Below are 22140 nucleotides of genomic sequence, written 5' to 3'. Positions count from 1 at the left end.
CGTTGACGTATCTAATAAAAAATAGAAAAATAAACAATTATTGTTATTGAAGAATGATTATTTTGCTTATGACAAAACCCGTGTCCTAGTTTTGGCTTTTTAGTGTTATATTCATTGAAATAATTGTTTGAAATAAACATGATAGGAGAGAATGCCAGCGATACCGCACGCAAATGCCACTTTCTCAAAATTTTGCAAAAAAAAATTATACAAGCAAATAAACAGTACATTCCAGCATTTACTTTGCGTTGTTTTCCTTATTTCCCAATATACACAACAGTTTTAAGAATAATTGTGACGACATTTTTTTTCAGCCTGACATAGGTGCTATAGCGAAACATTTTGGGAAACGTTGGAGTATGACGTGAGGGGGGGGATGTGTCCAGCACACGATTTCATAGATTTCAAACATTTTTTTTTTTTAATATAATCAAATTGAGTTTATTATATAAATTATATAATAAACGGGACTCCTTCATTGCTCTACCTGCCCAGATGCAAGAGCTAGAGACCCTGAGTGCAGCTGACAGTGCATTGTTCGTGGTTGATTGAGTGACAGCACCACTCAATCCATGGATTTAGGCACAAGAGAGGGCCGCAATGTCGTCATAGGACACCATTCTCAATGGAGGCAAGAGTACTTACTATTAATAAAAATCAAGTGCATTTTATATTCTTTTGCCGAAAATTTATTGAGTATTATTATCATATTGTTAGTATAGTATAGATAAAAAAATATATTTATTTCTATTAGTAAAAATATTTCTGAAGTAAATAAGAGATATTTTTATAATAATAAATATTTATATTACATTTAACAATAATAAAAGGCAAAACATTATTTTTTTTTAATTTATGCTTTAGAAATTTTCAGTTTTTAGTAATTAAAAGATAAACATAATTTTTAAATTAGTTTTCGAAATAATCTACTGTGATAAAATGTACTGTGTTTAATGATTTTTTATTGAGATATAAAAATATTGTAACACACATATATAATTTCTTAGGATTAGGTTGAATATGAAAAATTGTTAACCATAATAATCTATATTGTATAATATATATATTTTTTCGAAATATTATTTTAAAGGATTTACAAAAATCATCTCCAATTAAATACATGAAAAAATAAAATAAAATAAAACTGATTTCCATGAAAAATAAAACTGATACATTTTATTCACAAAACGTATGTAGCAACAATAATGTTTGTTAATAAGTATTATTTAGAACTTGGAAGGACACTTAGTCAATAATATTTCTAACTGAAAAATTAGAATGAAATACGAAGAATCCACTCAGAAAACTGCGAGTATCTAAATTACCGAAAAGGCAACTCATTTGTTAATTATATAATAATACATTTTTATTTATTTATTGATATTTACATAATAAATATGATGTAAAATCATAATGGTATAAAGCCGAGTAGAGAAACTACCCATTAGTAGCACTCTAATAACATTTTCACATTAGAGGGTCTCGAGAGCTTCTTCTTTTCAGGCACCTTGGAGAATTGTCAGGAACGGAAGAAGAAGCAAGCTGAGAAACTAGTGGGTAATTTAATTATAATAGGAGGATTGATATTTGGTTTGGACTAGATCGGTTACATATGGTACATTAAGGTCTTTATGGATGATTTCATTTGTGACAAAGTATGGAGAATTGAGAATTTTAGACTGTAAGGATTGGATACGAAAGGAATTCGAAGGTTCAGTAGAACCCAAAAGCTCAACTCCGTATGTCCAGATAGATCTTATTACTGCCATGTAGATCAGTCTTTTGTAATGAATTGGAAGTTTAGACCGTTTGTCTAGTAAGTTTACAGCACTTACTACACTTAGTCGAAACCTATCTGCAGTTTCCAGTCTTTTCAGTCTTGTGTAAGGATTCTAAATAGTCGTTCAAAATAAAATTTAAAAACTTAACGGTTATGAAAATTTCTTTAGAGCCTTTAAGAATTGTCGGATATGACTCGTCCTTTTTCACAAGAAGTTATATTTTTTCCTGGCATACCTGACAAATTTTATTTTTATTTTGTGTTTGGGGTATTGCAGAGATTGTGTTTTAGACAGAAATTAATTTTTAACTACTTTAATAAGTCTGTAGAACGATCTCAGTAGAGAAAGTAACCACTTAAACTATGATACCATCTTGCAATACGTTGAAATTAAAATAAACAATAACTTGTTGTTTTTTTTTTTAAGAAAAGAAGCTATTTTAATTAAAATATAACGTAAAATTACGAGAAACAATATCATACTGTTTGTCATTCTTCAGAAGACGTCACTGAAATTCTTATTTTTACAAAAGTGAACAAAGATCATTTTCACTGTGGATTTATTGGATATATTGTGGACTATTGCCACAATCATTAGATACGGGAATGTAACATCCAATTATATATTTGTTTTCAATATTAACAATCAAAATTGTTTTGCTTTAGTAACGCCCGATTAAATAAGATAGGTCGTTATAGTGTGCGCGTGAATCGACTTTCCTATCTTGCTATCGATTGATCTCGATATGCAGGTCGTGAACTTTTCTCGGATTCCGACCTTCGTTCAGTCATCTAATATAACAGCCCAAGGTGTCAAATCAACTATTGCATCAAGGTTTTAAGAAAGCATTAAAAAAAAATGGCCAAAATAAAAATTATAATATCCATAGTTAAAATATAATATCATTATGTAAATAATGCATTATCAAATAAAATGAACTAAAATTAAAAAAAAAAAAAATAAATAAATTTTATGAGCAATATAAAAGAGAAAATGTAAGGGTATGGATTTTAAAATAATTAATCTTAAATATGATACAGATTATAAAAATAAATTATTTAATATTTTGAACTTACTCATTGAGTCACACAAAAAGGAATCTGCACTCACCTGAAAATTAAAAAAAAAAAAATTAGTTATAACTATTACATAATACTATTAATAATTAATAAAAATAGTTATTTAGGGCGACTCCTAAAACTAAGGTAAAAGTGTCATTTTTAGTTACTAGGATTTGATTATTGTTAACTTATATCGAAAACATTGCATTTAAGTGAAAATTATTTTAAAATTTAAATTTAAATTTTAGAGCATTTTTTTACCAAATTTTATGCTTTAGTATAGGCAAAATTTTGAAAATGATAATATCAAGATTTTTTTATTTAAATTTTGAAAATGATAATATCAAGATTTTTTTATTTAAATTTTGAAAATGATAATAATTTTGTCAATATTAAAGCCTAAATTAAAAAAACCATTGTTTAATATATTAGTCAATAATTAGTTGAATTTAATTAATTATTTACTTTATTTATAATCTTAAAACTTTATTGAGACTATTTAAAATTGTTTAAATAAATATAATTTTATTAATTTTAGTCTCAAAACATTTTTTATTCCTTTATAACTCCGACGTTTCGGCCAATTTGGCCATTCTCAAGGAACAGCTTTTATTACAAATATGATCTTCAACAATTTCAAAAGAATAACAATACTATTGATAATGTATCATACCTTAATACAATTCTAGAGCCAAATAATTTAAAAAACAACTCTATGCAGGCTACACTGCCCAGGTCATTTATATCAGCCCACATATTACTCTTTGAGACATTAAAATATTAGATAATCATATAATTTCGTTAATAAGTACTTCTTAAACTATGTCTAATTACCTAATTAGTCAATTGTTCACATTAAATTAAAATTATTAATCGCAGTCAAACTTCTTCGTTGAAATTTATCACAGCAATATCTATAACCTTCTCTACACCGAATTATTTACATTTTATAAAAAGTTTTTGTTCCCCACCTCATTTTCCTTATTATCCATTGTATCTTTTAATATTATAATTTAAGTTCTCAGAGAAACTGCTAAAAAGTAATAATTTTTTTTTAATGTGTGCATTCCTTTGGTCTTAATATTTTATGTGGACTTAGGAATGCACAAATAATAAACTAAAAAGAATTAAATCTAATTAACACAAATAATTTAGAACTATTATGTTTTTTTTCTGCAACTCAAAGTTTCGAGCAAAAAAATGTAATGGAAAGGCATTTTATTGTGCAATTGCAAAAACCATTTCCTTTGGTAAAATTAATGAACGTGTCAGCGAAATCTTGTTTCCAACGAAATAGTAACAGAACACGACATTTCACTCAGACCTTCTAAGTTAGACTCGTCCTATAAATAATATTAAAGTTAATGATTTGAATTATAATTTAACGCTAAGTTTGTTTCAACAGGCACTATATTTCTGAGTTTTCACATTTCGGGATTCTGAAGTCTCACGAAAATCACCACCATTTTGTGGATTATCGTGAATGAAGGATTTTTGTTTAGAACACTTAATAATATAATTAATCTTTGAACTTACATGCATCCCCTCACCGTTTCAAATAAGTATCTAATTTCACCTAAAGATCCTTCTTTTGAAAATAATTCCTGTCCATCTAACTTCATATGAAATTTTTAGAAAAAAAAATATAATGTAATGATAGTTATCCCGACAGCCAAAATAATAATTAATGTCTAATATAATACCTATTATGGGAATGGGGTGGGTTAGTGGTAAGGTGCTGTCCTACTAACTCCAACTACTAGGAAAACGTTAGGTCTTATAGAAATCCACAAGAAAGAATGGAAGAAAGTCGATTTATTTTCATTAAGGTAACCCAGTTCAAGTAGTTGCGAACTTTTGTCATACCAAATAACGAGCTCCAATATCCTTTTATTTTTGACTGGTTATCGAAAATATATACATACTAAGGTGTATTCATGACGTGTTAAAGAGAAAAAGTTGTTTTAAGTGGAGAAATATTTCCTTCTTTTAGCATGTTAGAATGATATAACATTTAACATGTTTGAGAGTTTGTTAATGGGTCTGCTAAATGGAGAATGACGTCACAAAATAGAACGACTTAGCTCCACACCATTGTGTCTTTTGTCGCTTCATCGGTTAGTTGTTAGGAGTTTTAGGAGTAAACTCTAAAAAAGTCGTGGATAAAAATAATAATAAAGAAATAGAAAAAAAAATAGGAGAAGAAACAAAGAACAAGTGAGGAGAAGAAAAGATAGTACGGAGACGAGCTGTTGGAGATTTTATTATTTCGCAAAGATTACAAGGTAATAAAACAAGTTGCCGAGAAAATCCACTAGGAGCTCCTCTGAATTTAAAATATGATTTTAAATTGGGATGCACACAATCCTATACTTTTAACATTTAGCATGTTAAAACATTTTTACACGACTTCATGAATACTTCTCTTAGGAATACTAGTGTTCTAGAGAAGCGTGAATAAATATACGTGGACTAGAGAAAAGAGAATACAATGAAGAGTAGCCTTGGCTAGATGTGGCAAGGACTGCGGACTGCATCGGCCTTGGATGCAGCTTGCACAACTGCACTAGCGGTAGTGTCCTTGCCTCCTAGTCTCTCGGTACCTAGCTCCTGCCTCTTACGTAATGGCCGGCCTTGGGAATCCTCTCCAGTCAAGATCATAGCTATCAGCTAGCTCTATGTCAGCTGCATCCTCTATAGCTCGATTGCAACGCTGCAAATAGCAATGCAATGAGCCAACAAAACCTCAATGAGAATTTCAATAAAATAATTGTTGTAAACATCTTAAGGAAACTCGGTGTTTAAGAGATCTTTATCAGCGATGATTGATATTTCAAAGGAGTTGATTTTGTTACTAAGTGAAAATCCAATATAATTTTTTTTATCTTAATACATAATTCTAAGTTGGCATACCTTGAAGCGTTTCATGTTTGAAAAAATACCTCTATAATCTTTTGTTTATTTTACATTTAAAGTTACTTTGCTTGATTTTAAAACTAGGACATAGTGTCCTTCAATATCTTTTAATACTATTAACTTTATCCAACTCGGACAGGTTGGAGGACCTAATCATCCTCCGAGGCATCTGAAAAAAAGATCTTTAACAATGTTCATTGGATTTTTTTTTAAATTGGTTACTTTTTGAAAACTATTGTTAAAAAAGTATTACGGGAACATCTCATGAAGATAAGTAAATTTTTATATAAAAGGTTGATTTTTAACGCCTAATTTACTTGGAAAAAATAGTTTTATAGAGAATTAAATTAAATTTTAAAAGAGTGATAAATTAACTTTTTTAGGTCTTAAAATAATTTTTTAAAACCACTCGATTTTCGATTTTTTTTTTAATCCAGCCAGTATTGCACATATAATACAATAATTGCACATGTATATTTATTGCAATAAGGATTGATTTTAGGTTTATAAGCATTATCGTTTTTCAGATAGAATGATAAATAAGGTAGTGAGGGATATATCTGTTCTTATATATATTAAGATAAAGATAAAAGGACTTTCTGTAGAAACATAGACATACTATTTATCAAATATACATGAATTTAAAGCCCAAATCTTTTCTAAGATTGATTTGATCTAGATGATTTAAATTTTAAAATGTAATCCTTACAGTCCAATATCCTTAACGCTCCTTACTTTGTCACAAATCAAGTCATCCATCATGACCTCAATGCCATATGTTGCCGATTTGGCCAAAACCAGATACCATTCCTTCCATGGAAAACTTCCCAACCACCCAAATCCACTTGTTTCTAACCTGGCTTCTCCTTCATTACCTAATAATTCTCCTAGGCGTCTGAGAAGAAAATGGCCTCGGGGTCTTCTCCTCTAGAAATATTATTGGAGTTATATCTGGTATATTCTCCACTTGTTTGTATCATGTCACTATCTCTCCAGCAAATTTACTTGTTGTATATATGTTATACAGTTGTAAATAACAATAAATAAATGATTAAAAAAAAAAATTTTGTTTTAAACCTAACGACTGCCCTAGCATAGCATCCTTTATTAATGTTGCTCTTACCCTCAAACGAGACTGAAAAAACAGGCAACTGCACATCGATTCCAACTACAGAAACACTTACTATACAAACAGTCTAAACTTCCAATTCTTTACAAAAGAATAAGGTCTACATGGACATACGGTGTTGAGCTTTGGGACTGCCAATCTTCCACCACTGATAATCTCCTGAGACGCTTGAATAGGAGATGGCCTCGGGACCTAATGTAAAAATATTATTAGAGTGCTACCAATGGGTAGTTCCTCTACATGCCTGTGTCACACCATTATGATCTTACATCAGATTTAGTAGATTAAAAATTGCTAGTTTTTTATGTAAACACAGTTGTAAGGGTCAATGACTAAATTAAAAAAAACTAATTGGATTATTTTTTTTAATCCACCCTTTCCTTATAAATTTCATAAGGGAGACCTAGCTTAGACTTTAGTTTTTGGGATATTGTGATCAAGTCAGTGAATGACATGTAAAATACACGAATAACATAGTTTTATTATTTTAAAAATATTCTATTTATACAACTGAGCGGAACATAAAATAGACAAGATTGCGCGGCTGACGTTAAAAATTAAAATGCTGAATTATTTCTGAGGCTAAGTCCTACTGTATGGAAACATGTATACCGCCTTATTTCGTGATTTCTACTTATACTGCAGAAAAAGATCACTAAAAAAAATAATTTTATTATTCTTTATTTACATTAAATAAATTATCCCGCCGTCCATCGTACATCTCTGATTTACTTCAATTTAAATCCTCAGTGCATTCCCGCGATACCCGCTCACGGCCTTCAGACTTATTTGTAAGTCCCATCGAACCGCAGCCTTTAGATTCCTCCTCCTTTGGTAGATCCTTTCCTCTTCTCTATGGAATTCTATTCCCTCTTTCATTCGTAGTTCTAATACCCTTCCAATCTTCAAATCCCGTATCTTCGACCACCTTCCGTCCACCCAATTCCGGAAGAATAACAATTGAAAGTTTCAAACATATATTTTCTGTAATTAATGTTTCAGATTTTTGTTTATTATTGTAAATATGTACATTAACAGAAATTGTACCTTTCTATTTATTAGTTTTACTTTATTTATTCTATTCTTATTTTATATATTCTTTTAATTATTGTTGTTCATTTTTATCTTTTTAAATTCATTATTTTATTATATTTTATCACGTTTTATAATTTCATTTTTATTTTGTTTTTCACTCTAAGGCTCTGAAGCCTAATTTTGACGCCTATACATATGACTAAAAAAAATAGTATATATATATTACTATTAATATGCACAGCTTTCATCTTACTACGAGATAGTTATACACTTATCAATGATAATGTTCTATCATAGAAAATTGTAAAATCGATTCTTAACAAGAGGGAAGACAAGCTAAGGAGCGAAGTGTTTGTTTACAAATTGGAATACATAGAGATAGAATTATAGGAAACAGAGAGTGGAGAGAACTGACGGCTGCTCTGGAAGGAATCAATAATAGAAGACCACGCCCCTAGTGGCCTAGTATCCATAGGGTCTCTTCTGACGTCACCTTCGAGAGTAAAAGTGCCTCCCTGTCTAGACCTCTCTGTCTCTCTCCTCTTGGCTCTTCTCGTCTGTCGCGCCTCTCCAAGGGTTCGCTACTCACTTTTTATCAAGGAAATAGCCACAATTCCTTTCACAAAACTAAAACTATGCATTAAAACTACATTTCGATAGTAAACACATTGAATCTTCTCAATAGAGGACAAGAACAATGATATATATTTTTGTCCATTAATGGGAGGTGTTCTTATAGTAGCATTTTTGTCTAATAAAATCTATATCCACACTAATAAATGCATAAAAAATACATACAAGTAATAGTTCAAATATTCAGTGGATAAGACTTGCAAAAAAAAAATTAGTGTATCAATACATTAATACATTTTTACCCTATATTTTTATTTTATTGAAGAGGATTAATACACTCATTCGCAAATCAAGGCCATTAACTATTAGTGTTCAAATATTCATACATACAATATAACAGAAGAATAAAAGAAAAAAAAAATAGAAAAACGAAAAATAAAATGTAAATGATAACAAAAGTATTCGCTAAACGAAAAAACTAAAATAAATTAATAAGAATAAGAATAAAGAAATGTATAAATGAAAGAAAATGTTAATAATAACTATAAACGGTTTAAAGACCATCACTATAAAGTTTATATGAATAGAGACAGCTGAAAATTAAGCAAAATGTCATCATATCCGATTTGGGCATTGGATAGCAGTCAAAGAACTTAATTAAAGAATTTTCTAAGTATTTCATGTTAATAAGTTAATTTTTTATTGAAAATGTGTATTCGTAACACTAGTTCTCGAGAGAAAATTCAAATATTGAAATAAACTGACAACTTTTTTAGGGTGGAAATTTAATTTGTCAAAAAAACTGTTGATGGAATCATTTAAAATAAATAGAAATTCTTACTTGTGCAGTCATCAAAAACATAATAACAAAATTCTAATTTTCTATTTTTCAATTGCAGACTGATGGTTGCATAATTATTTATAATAGGAAAAAAATTGTGTTGTAACTAGTTCTTGGTTTAAAAATTTCAACAAAATGGTTTAGCTAGATACAAGTCAATATTATATATGCTTACTATTAGACTATAACTAGTAAAATTAATAAACAAAAATACTTTAATAATGTAAGAGTTGTAGTTTTTGGAAATTATATTAATTTATTGGGTGAAAATCTGACGGTCTAGCGTAATTCTGACCAAATCACCTCCTTGTACAACCATTGGTATAGTAACAGTACTTCCTTACAAAGTACTGTCCCCCTGATTCTTCATGGGTTTTAGCGATACAGACTTAATTTTTTTTATAAAAATGATTTAAATAATATAATTTATTCAAACATATTGATAAATTATACTATATTATTACATTATAAAATTATTGAACCTATATTTAAGGTAAGCTATTCAGTAAATGATATAAAAATCATTAAATTTAGTACCGCCACATTGAATATTATTACGCAATAATAAAATACTCATGGTAATTTCTTAGATAAAAATAGAATGAATTATATTTTATTAGAAACAGAAATATTCTTTCCAAATATTTAGCTTTTAAAATCTTTATTTTTGTTTTGATTTATATATAAAAATAAATCTTTTTAGTTTATTTTTAAACAGGTGGGTCAAAATATTTTCCTTTTAGGTCTTCCTAGAAATAAAATTAAACAGACAAACACATCAAATTGAACTTGTAAAAAATTGATTGTATTTTTTAATATTTTTTTTTACATTCATAATTCAGTGTTTTACTATAAATTTGTATTAATTATTGAAAGTTTTTTTTACATTTTTTTTAAAAATGAGTATACTTGATTCTAATAAAACTTACATAGTCAATATTTTTTCATTGACGTTATTGAAACTCTTGACAATCACTCGTCCGATAACATAGTATCATAAAAATATGTTATTAGCACTTGGCGATACGTTAACAAAAAACTTTTTCTCCAGCGAATAATGGGTACAAATTTAAATGTACACAGAGAGCGAAAACGACTGTTTTGGCGGGAGAGCGGGAGTTGAAGCGGCGGGCACGGGAACGATAGTGAAAGCGATCGATGACACGTGGTGGTCCACGTGGCGCTCGATAGAGTCACCAAGGTTACGGCTGCCTGACCTATATTCCCCATGTCTTCGACCTCTCAGCGTCATGTCTGTCTGGATGTGCTCTCAATGTGCACAATAGCTGCGCATAGAGTATAGTTTGCTGCAAGCACTGATTCATTACCTTCTTGTAACAGACGTGTTCATCTGCACCTGGTGGTTTTATTTCAAATTAGAATTATATGTATATTAATAATAATATTATATTACTTATATTATTATATTCTATTTCTTTGGAATAGAACAAACTTTACAAGAATCCACCAGTAATATTAGGCTGCAATGTATCTTAACAGCACTATAAACTGCTTTCATGTCGTTTACAACCATTAAAAATCTTACATGGCATATTTGAGGATTTAATAGATTGCATAAGTGTCTTCATGTCTATGACTATACAGGATGCAGTTTTGCTCTTGTTAGCACCATAACTCAAGCAAGCTAGGCCCAATCTCTTCTTCACCAAGTAATTTTTCCCTTCCCCAAGTTCACATAATTTCCAGTATTTTCTCTATCACTGGTATTTGGTTAAGACCATATAAGTGATAAGTCACTTATTCAGTCTTACTTTCAACTACAATCAAGTAAAGCATTGCTTAGGTCTGATCCAATGTTTAAAACTAAATTCCAAGAGAAGAAACCACATTTAAGAGATTATAAGTTATCAACTTATGTTAAAAAGTTTTCAAACCTATTCTCTTAAGCTTGTTTGCAGTATGCACACACATACTCAACGCAAGCACCAAATATTGAGAATCATATAAGTAATTATTCTGTTCTTTTGAAATACTTTGTAATATAATGGTTTTTAATCTCTCTCTGAAATGTTTTTATACTGATATAGATAAAAAAAAAACAGGGCAACAAATAGTTCGAATTCCCTAGAATCAGCGATTTGAATTTTCCAGCTCAGCAGTTATATAGAGAAAAGGGGAGTATGTCTCATCAGTCTATGAATATTATTTTATCTTTTCAATAAATTTGAACTTTGGCCTGAGAATAAAATCTAAGAAGGAGCCGTTTTGAAATATATGTGTGCCAATCAAAATACTTCAACGCAAATAGTGGATGAAAATTTATACGGTACAATTGATACACTGAACTTCGACTATGAGCCAAATCGGACGAGGCGTTTTCGAAATATATACGAGTCAAGAGAAATAATTAATATTAAAGTGTGTAAATAATGAAATTAATAAGGGACAATTTTGATATCAATTTTTAAACGTTTCAACAAAATTAGTTTAAAGGTCGCAAGTATAACTAAATGGATTTGACTACAGACAGATGCACAACCAAATGTGGCAATTGCCGTCTGTTGGTAAAAGTTTGAGTAAAAAAATCGTTTCTGTGAACAAATGATATGCCAGAAGGACATTTACTAAAAATTTGTGATTTATTTCACAGCCACCGTATAGTATTAGTATGAATTCAAGAGTGGAGAAACGTTCTAATGAAGGCACTCCTGGTATCCACTAGATGTAGAAGATCCCTGCACCGGAGGCGTTTCAGTTATGTCGGATACAGTGGTAGTGTGTCAGTTAGTAATGTTTGTACTAGTAGGTTAAGGTGTCCAGCGAGTGAGTCATGAAAAGTTGTGTACTGTTTTGTTATGTCAGTATGTTCGGATCCTTGTTGTGATGATTTGTATGTGATTTTAAAGGTCCCACACCTGAGTGGTGTAAGTCCATATAGGTCCAAGCAGCATGTTGTGTATTTTAAGTTTGTTTAATTTTATGATGTAGTAGTCGTCAAAGTAAATAAAGTCGGTGATTCAGTATTTTTTTCAAAGTTAGCTAGCACATATGTTATTTTTTTAAATATGTGTTATAGTGGTTTGAAGTGATTTAATTTTCCATAAAATTTCAATTTAAAAGACTAAAATATACGGTCATTCTAAAGAACTTTTCAATGAGAACAATCCTATTTATCTTGAAAGATAGTTGAGCGTATGAAGTAGATTGTAGATAGATAGTCTAGGTAGCGGTCAATAAAGCTATCAAAATATTAAAAGAAAACTATTTATTGTTAATCAACGTCTGTTATTTATTGTTCGTCAACTGAGTTGAGATCTATATTGCAATCAGGCAGTACTGACGAAGCTCTGCAAAGTGGGGCGAAATGTTGGTTAACAATAGTTTTATTTTACTATTTTGATTCCTTCATTGACCGCTACGAAAAGTCATGGTATGAAGTGGTTCAAATTTTTACAAGATAGTATTTATTGTGAAATTTTGTCACCCCCTAAAAATGCTGCCCGGGGCAGGCCGCCCTCCTGTCCCCTTATTACGCCACTGGATTTACCTTCTAAATTTTTTCATTATTTTTTAAGGCTGCTGATGTGAGCTGTGTTGAATTTTTCATTAATGATTTGATTCATGAAAGATTTATCTATATCGATATTGATTTATTAGATTGCATAGAAATCAAATCTATCCGCGAAATAGAAATTATGAACAATTTCTTCTTATAACCTTTTTTTTTTTTTTTGTAAGGAATTAAAAAAATAATTAGCAGAGAAGAGATTTAATTGAGGAAAAGTATGGGAAGGCCTTGATTGTTCCGGTTCGAATGCATGTTTGGGCGACGATAAACAAACAAACCGCTAGACAATGCAGCCTATACTTAGACCCTTTGACGCACTGCTCGTCATTGAAGGCTAAATAGGTTCGGATCTGGTAGCTCTAGTGTGGCGGGAAATGGTTTCGGCGGGCGCGGGAATGTGCGGGCTTCGACTTCCGCTCAACAGCGGCCGTCTATATCTAGCCTCGCCACGGCAATGGCCGAATTCCTCGCCTCCTAGGCAAACATTGTCCCCTTCTCCTCCTACGGTATTCGGGAAGCTTGTCAACTCAATTAATTTTTTAAAATTTTAATGTTTATCTATATGTTTTAAGGAATAATATTTCTGAACATTTGATTAATAGGCATAATTTTTGTAATAACATTCCTTAGTAGTAATAGGTAGTATTTGTAGTTTTTTTTTATTACGTAAAAAAATATAAGAATGAAGCCAGTAGCAGATCCAGAAATTGCCTCTAGGGAAAAACAATAAAATAAAACCTGAAAAACGAACAACAGCGCTCTGGAAACTTGGACAAGTAAGTAGACATAAAATGAGAAAAGCGCATTTAAAAAGTTAAATATGATATATATAATCTTTCCCCTTACTCGAAACTGGTTATTATTGTTTAAATAAAAAAAAATTTATCCCTCAAGTCTCAAAAAAATCTTTATTTCTTTATAAGTCCAACGTTTTGGCCCATTCGGGCATCCTCAAGGACGATCTTAAATATAAATATTACAACCAAATCATTTTTAAAAACGTTTTGCAGGCCATATTACCCAGGTCAATAATTTCAGTCAAAATAGAGTAATTTTAAGTTTAAAAACAATGAAGGGTAAGGGGTACAGTACTGCTTTAAAGATTCTGTTGTAAGGAAGTACTGTTACTAGACCAACGGTTGTGCAAGGAGGTGAAGGTCAAAATCACGCTCGACTGCCAGACATTTATTCAATACCCATACCCACTCTATAAGGCCGGGTGGACACCGGAGGGAATCCAAACACGGTCAACGATGGCTGCCAAGAAAAACCGACTAAGAAAATTGTGATGTAGGATTTGAACCCGAGCATTTTACGTTTTAACATTCTTTATTGTATCCTGACGAAGCCCTGCAAAGTGGGTCGAAACCTTGGTTAACAATAAATAGTTTTCTTTTACTATTTTGGTACCTTTATTGACCGCCAACCGGACCATCTTCCTCCAATCTATTTCTTACTATCAACTATCTTCTTCCAATAATTTTTTTAAGCTTTCAATTAAGACCTAAATACAGTAATTTTTTTCTCGAAAAACTTATAAAAATACGGTACTCCGAACTCTCTAGTAATCTGAACTATTGTAAAAAATAAAAGTTACTTTTTTCGAGCAGGAAATAACATCTTTGTTTTCAAATAAAAGTGAACATGTGTTAAGGATATTTTTAACTTCTCAAACTATAGGCAAGCTATTATAATTCCTTTGAAAATTGTAAGTGTAAATTTGTAGACAGTTTAGATATCGGGTATTGTAATTCCTATGGAAGTGTTCATAATATATTTTGCTGGAATTAGAAATACATAATATCTATTGTAAAAATCATTTAATTCTGTAAAACTACAAGTTATAACTACAAATATTCATTTTCTTTTATCTGGTTTTAAATACATCCGTGCAAAGAGTATTTTTAAATTTTTCTTTATTATTTTTTTTTAAACTATAAATGAACTATATTATTATATTTTAACAAATTAATTACTGGAGGGTAAATGAAAACCAAAGTGTAGCCGCTGTTATAAAAATCACCTGACGGAATAAAAATCCCGACATCTTTAAATAAGATTGATTTTTTTAAACTTTAAACCGCCAACGTTTGCAAAAAAAAATGTAAAAACAAATTAAATAAATAAAATAGTTATGTGCATTCATATTGTTAATTTTTTTTACAATATTTTTCCTTAATACTGTGTTTAATATGAACCTTTCAGTAATCCGACAACCTCCATGCAGCACTTGCATCGCACAACTGTATTGTGATCTTTAGAAGCCATTTCATTGAAATGCGACTTCAAATTGCCTGTGATTTGAAAATCGTCCATCTACGTGGACCCTAACTATTCATTTTTTTTTCTTTATACTATTTTCATACCACTGTGATATATTCAGTTAATTATTATTATTTATTGTTATTAAATATGTAATTACTATTTGAGGCTCGTTAATAGATACTATAGAACCCCTACCGCTAGAAGCTGCCGCCTCTGTGTCTGAGTTGGACGGCTGCGAGAGGCACTATTTCAGTCTGGCTGTATTGTTGGGTCGTCTATTTCTGTACACTAGCGGCCCTCTGTCTGCCCTAACCCGTTCTCTAACCGTACCAACGGATTGGTCGGCATCTCTTTCTCCGGCAATAATTGGGATGATAACACCTTTCAACATAATTATCACAGGAGTTCATGTTTGGTTAGATTGTCCATATAAGTCGAATGCTATATCTAAATCAACCAAATTAGCAGAAAATGTATAAATGGTGTACAAGTAATGAAACAAATTCCAAAAAAAAGTACAATTAATGATTTTTTCTATATATTTTCGAATGATATTTAATAGAATAATCATAAGTTATTAAACTATCCTGATTTATCCCACCCCACCTGATATACGTCTCGACTGGAATACTTGAAAAAAAATTTAATAGTAAAATAATATAATAAAAACATTGACTCAAAATGAATAAATATTTTACATTTATATATAAACACAATATTACTAATAATGTTAGGCCAAAATCTAATTTCATAAGTACAATTACTTCTAAATTATTGCAATATGAAATAAAATTGCAATTAACTTGTAAATACTCGAACCAATGCATTTGTAACTGTAGAAGGCAAGTTTAATAACATACCAATTATTGCAGTTTGGAATTGAAGAAGTAGAATTATGATTCGCCAGTAATTACTCGCTAATCATTGAAATTTCAAATTAAAGAAAAATAATTACAATTATAAGCAACTTCTACTACTTCAACGACCGTAATTAATTAAAGAAATCAAATTATAATTATAAGTAACCTGCATCTACTTGAACCACTTTTATTGTAATACTGTTTTGAAATTATAATTACTATTTGAGCTATAGTAGATGTAAGGTAACAAATTTTTTAGTATATTTAATTTCTTTTTTTTTAATCCGATGATGTGTTTACGTAAAATACATTTTTTTCCATAATGACCAGTTTTAGCTATGGCTAAAATGACTAATTCCCATATATCTTAGGCTTCCATCTTTTTAAATTCAAGTAAGTTCTTATTCATGAATCTCTATATTGTTCATGTTTAAACAATTTATCCTCTATTCACACATAATGAACTACATTGAGTAAGGTTATATGCACATAAACAAATGTTCTCTACAGAAATTAGATGCATTTTATGTAACCAAACTGTACATGTATTTATTCATGATAAGTAGGTAAACGTTACGTGAATTCATAGTCTGTTAATGCTATTTCGAGTGAGGTTCACTTTTGATGCAAAAGTAAATGAGTTACAAGAGGTAATATTGCATATATACACTTATATATAAATTCGTAATTAAAAAAACTTATATATATATATATTTGAGGGATTTGTGAATTTATAATTTAGAAAAGCATTTCTTTTCAGTTGTAAGTCATTTAAAAAAATTATCATTTCTTAATTAAATTTATTTCTCGATTTTTATTATTTAGGAATACATAAAATTTATTCCTAAATAATAATCTGCCATAAAATAAAATTGATTTTTATTCTTTAAGTATATGAAATGAAATAGCCTATATAACTATTTATTATTATTTTTTTATTTAAATATTACATAAATATTTATAATAAAAGTAATAAAGGTAGTTTTATTTTTATCAAGAGTAATAGAATGTTATGTAATTTATTAAAATTTGTGTGCTGTTTAATCCTTAAGGAATTCATAATAAATTATAATATAATCTCATCATGGAAAAATGTCTCCATATACAAAATAATCCTTAAAAATCTCACAATAGGTTTCCATTAAAAAAATAAAATCTCTGAAATAGGTCTGATTCAAGACATCCTAAATGTGGCCAGTTACTCAGGACTTGAAAAGTTGACAGATTTCTTTGGAACAAAAGGAAAATGTGTACGTAAATAGAATTGGGACAATGAACTTATTTGTAGTTCATCTCATTAACTGTGTACCTTATGTCAACTATCTATAAGAATTTTATTGGAAAATAAAGCCTTAGTAGGGACAATGAATGTGAATTTAAAAAAAAAAAATACAATGGCGTTGTTATTTATTAATTAAACAACGTTCGTGCAATACTTAAAGGTTTGCTTCTGCAACCACTTTCATTATTTTAAATAAATATTATGCATATAAAATAAATCATATAAAAATTAAAAATCACCTTATTAAAAAAATATATTCCCTCGGAACCCTGGTTAATTGTAACCCGGTTAATAGAGCTCCGGATAATGAGAGTCCTACTGCAATCAAATTGAAACGAACGTTAATAGAGTTCGAAAGACACATAGCGTTACTTACTTGCATGAGGCATATCCAATTCAGTGTTGCAATTACTCGTAAATGTTCCTCACAAACAACACGAATAGCTCACTCAGTAAGTGATATAACTACCGGATGATTACCGTTGGAACATGGAACGCACGAAGCACTGTATGCACTAAATCGCGGCCAAGAGGAACTCTCCCCCTTAGAGAACATATGCGATCGGACGACCCGGGCTAAAATAAGAGGACTCTCTGCGTCAGTGCGGAGTAGAGCCTTTGGCAGCCGGCAAAAATATTGACCGTCGTTACGCCAGGTCTATTCTTGAACGGGGCGAGCGGTGGGTGTTCGCTCCGGATGCCTTTTGGGTGATCCTCGGATATTACTTTGGGGAGGATCATGGTCAGCTATCTCGGTACAGGAGATGTGGCATTCCATCTGCAAGGAGGAGCGTTCCTTCTCAACTTGTTGTTTGTAAATCCATGGAGACCACCATGGGCGTACCCAGAGGGAGGCAGGAAGAGGCAGCTGCTTACAATACTATCACTAAGAACATCTCAAATTGATATATTTATTTATAAAGGTGGAGAAGGTTGGTAAAAATACCCAATCTTAGTTTTTCTCATCCCACCTTGATTATCTGGTGTATATAAGAAATATGATGCAAAATGGGAGGCTAACATTCGGGGGAGTAGTTGCAGAGCAGTCGACAAGAACTACTGAAGGATCCACTAGAAGACAAGTTGGATATAGTAGCCTGTAGATAGTAGTTGTACTTAGTATGTGATAGAGTCAGTATCTTCATATAAATTAAGTATAACATTCACTACAATGCATGCATTAAGCAGGGTACATTCAGTTTAAAATTTACCTTTATAGGAACATACTACATATTTACCTGTTGTATTATTTTGTACAGTTGTAAATTACAATAAATAAAAAAAAAAAAAAAAAAAAAAAAAAAAACCTTTATAGGCACAGAACAGAATAAAGTTAACCCTACGTTAGCACAGGGTCATCAAAGTCGAGATATCACAACTTTACGTTACTTTACAGGCACACCCCAGGAATTCTTCTTTTAGTGGCTTACGCACGGACAAGGTGAGAATATGAGTGAGACTCGACTGTTGTTTCCATATCTTCCTCATGCAAAAGACTAAAGTAATATATAATATAAAAAAAATAATTAAACAAATCGAACATATAAACTATATTTGAACTAGAAAACAAACATGTTTATTTTAGGAGTTAGAGCATATCATCAATGAGTATGTATACATTTCATGAACCACTGTTCAGTAGGAAAAAAAAAAGTATGCCATAATTTATTAGAAAGAATCCTTATTCCTGGCCTGTCGTTGAGTAAAAAATGATGGCCGACATGCAGACAACGTGATTCATTAAAAATTATCACTCACAAACAGATCAATGAGATACCGCTCTTTTTTATTGAATAGCCAATATCAACTATTTTAATTAACTCGTGAGCATATTGCTTATTGCAAATAGTAAATAGGACAATCGATGCATCAATAATTTCCCATTTTATCTGCAGTCAAGGCATAACAAAATTAAAAGTGAAATTGACAATAAAATGGCTGTATAGAGACTACTTCCTACTAAATCTGAAAGATTTTGGACAGTTAGAACATTATAGCTAATTTGTATTTGAATTAAATTGAGGGATTTTAAATAATAAAAATCTTAGTAAGGTGAACTTTGTGTAATGAAGTTCCAAATCTCAACTCCGCTTATCCAAATACGCCTTTTAGATGATAATTTTTTCGTTTAATTTGGATTTTGGAGTTTTCCTCATTTGGAGCGAAAAATGAAATGAGAAAAGTTACTGTCCGATTTATATAGTTTAAAGGTTGTATGAGCAGTTTCATGTTTGTTGCTTCTTGAGATGAACTCTTAAACAGCGGGTTTGTAAGTGGACTATCGTCAAAGGATACTAACACGAAGGGCGAAAGTGTTTTGATGAGATTAGCTTTAATTTTCATTTTTTAAATAATTTTTCAATGATTATGGTGTATGAGTGAAAATGGATCCAATACGCAGGTCCTTATCCATAGATAACGAATACGCGTCACCAACATGCTTGGAGTGAAGTGCTCTAGGATGGAGTTGGATATCAACTATATTACAAACCGCTTAGAGAATAAGGACTGGGGCTGATCTTAAAAGAAACTGCAATTACAGGGTCAAAAAAAATGCTAGGTATTTATTCAAGTATAACTATACATAGTAGTTATAAAAAAAAAAAAAAAACAACCATTTTTTAAATTATTTTGACACTCCAACGTTTCGGCCATTCCGGCCGTTTTCAAGGATCTTATTACACTATCAAAGCCCAAACCATAGGTTATCATCATAATTGCAAGCCATATTGCCTTTGTCAAATTATTTACCGTAAGTCATTAACACATTAACTAGTTTACAGTATTCAGTATCTCATAGTATTTAGTATTACATTAACTAGTTTACAGTATTCAGTATCTCATAGTATTTAGTATAACATTAACTAGTTTATAATCTCTGTTTAAATTACTTATTTTTTCTACACTACAGTGTTAAAATAATAGAAAAATTATTGAGGAAAAATGGAAATTTTTTTATTACTACTGAATAAATCTGTCTAAAAAAAAAAATAAATATTTATTGAAATTTAGATATTTGTCAAATTCGACATTTAATAATAAATTATTAAAGAATGGTTTTCCCCAAAGATCTCTGTAGCATGTCATGTTTATCTTTATAGTAAATTTACAATTTAGTTAATTTCACAAACAAAAAAGTGTATATTTTTCGTAAATATTAGTATAAAAAAAAAAAATTATTTCATATTGATTCATTAAACTAAAACTTAAATATAAAAGGAATATGGTCCAGGCGTTGTCAAAAGAACTCAAATATAAGTTCAAACAACACTCAACGGGGTACAAACAACTAAAATGGTGTAACAAAGCGCAAATTTAAATGAATTAAAATATGTGAAAGTTAATATGTTATATTAACTTTCATATACAAACGTGTTATATTATATTAACTATTACAGTATGTTATAGTAACTTTTACGTATTTTACATCATTTTTAGCCATGCCTTTGGTATTATTTTATTTGATGTTACCCATTTTTAACTTACATTATTTTAGTTGTTTGCATCTTTTTAGCCTTTATTAACTCCTAAAAAGTGGGGCGAAACGTTGGCTCACAATAGTATGATTACTATTCGAGTTCTTTTACGGCGACCATCTTCCTTTTACATATCACACACGATCAGTCAATTACATACAGGAATAGATTTTCCAATAAAACTTGGATATTTACAACTATTGTAAAATAGTTGAAATTATATAATTTTAATATTAAAAATTATATAATTTTAATATATTAATGGAATTATTTCTAAGGGAGAAAACAATGAATTGGGCCTATTGAGGAAGGTGTCCTGGCGACAAGATGTCCTGCAGGATAGAACTTGAGGACTCCGATCAATATTTAGGCCTCTCTGCTTCACCTACCCTGTCTTATCCTTGTAACAGAGATCTAGGCAATCATACAAAATATCTCCACATATATAACACCATGACGAACAATATATACTAAAGTAATTGAAAATATATCTTTTTTCATTTTATCTTTCATTTATACAAGAAAGAGGTGGCTAACGAAAAAATGTAGAGACCTCTTACTTCTAAAAATAAAATAATATTAGTCACTGGAACATTAATAATTATATAAATTTTTAATCATATATGATAATAAAGTAAAAAAAAAAAAATACAGAACATGAAAACGATGCGAAAGCAGGATGAACAATACTCTAATAAGATAAAATTGAAATGGCTATAATTTTATATTTTAGTTTATAATCTTCGTTTACTAATATATGAATAAAAAGTGAATGAAAGCAGAGGAAGAAAGTAAAAAAAAAAAAAAAATTCAAGACTAATTTAACCAAGCTGAATCAGATCCTGATAAATAGTGTCACACAATACAGATAATATTATATTTATTATATATTTTATGTTTTTTTTATATTGTATTCATGTTTTTAATCAAGTCTACTCCATACTTATTACGATTCTATTAACATATTGTTATTAATTGTTAGTTCGTATCATTATTATTTACTTATTAATTTCATTCATTTTTTAAATTTTACCTTGTTTTCATTTTAGTATTTTGTATTTAGTTGTATTTCTTTTATCTAATTATTAGTTTTATCGACAGAAATAAATTCATATTGTATTACTCTAGCTTCCGCAGCGCACTAATAATCGTGTAACTCATATTTCATTAATGTTTATCATTTGTGTATGTGATTTTGGCACCGGCCGATAGGTGTCATCTGGTCGGACTATATTTGATGTAATTTTCTAATTTTTTTTTTTTTTTAATAATTTATTTATTGATATTTACAACTGTAAACATATATACACATCAAGTAAATTTGCTGTAAGTGATATTATGACATGATAAAAACATGTGGAGAATCTACCCATTGTCAGGTCTCCATCAGAA

The 22140-nt window shown here is 30.0% G+C and overlaps 1 protein-coding gene across 2 annotated transcripts in view; it reads right to left on the bottom strand.

The window, feature by feature from the left end:
• LOC106685643 (protein TMEPAI) overlaps window positions 1-22140 on the bottom strand; it is a 101400-nt gene that overhangs the window by 47883 nt on the left and 31377 nt on the right. The window contains exon 1 of one of the 2 annotated variants that reach the window (XM_024359719.2): window positions 2858-2881. The exons of the other annotated variant lie outside the window; for it this stretch is intronic. The gene's annotated coding sequence lies outside the window, so the exon portion shown is untranslated. Of the gene's footprint in view, window positions 1-2857; window positions 2882-22140 lie in introns of those variants that run through there. 2 annotated transcript variants of the gene reach the window in all.

Source organism: Halyomorpha halys, unplaced genomic scaffold (assembly GCF_000696795.3).
Source record: "Halyomorpha halys isolate HHAL.00 unplaced genomic scaffold, Hhal_1.1 Scaffold720.1, whole genome shotgun sequence".
NCBI classification, from domain to species: domain Eukaryota; kingdom Metazoa; phylum Arthropoda; class Insecta; order Hemiptera; family Pentatomidae; genus Halyomorpha; species Halyomorpha halys.
This window is presented reverse-complemented; position numbering and strand designations above follow the sequence as displayed.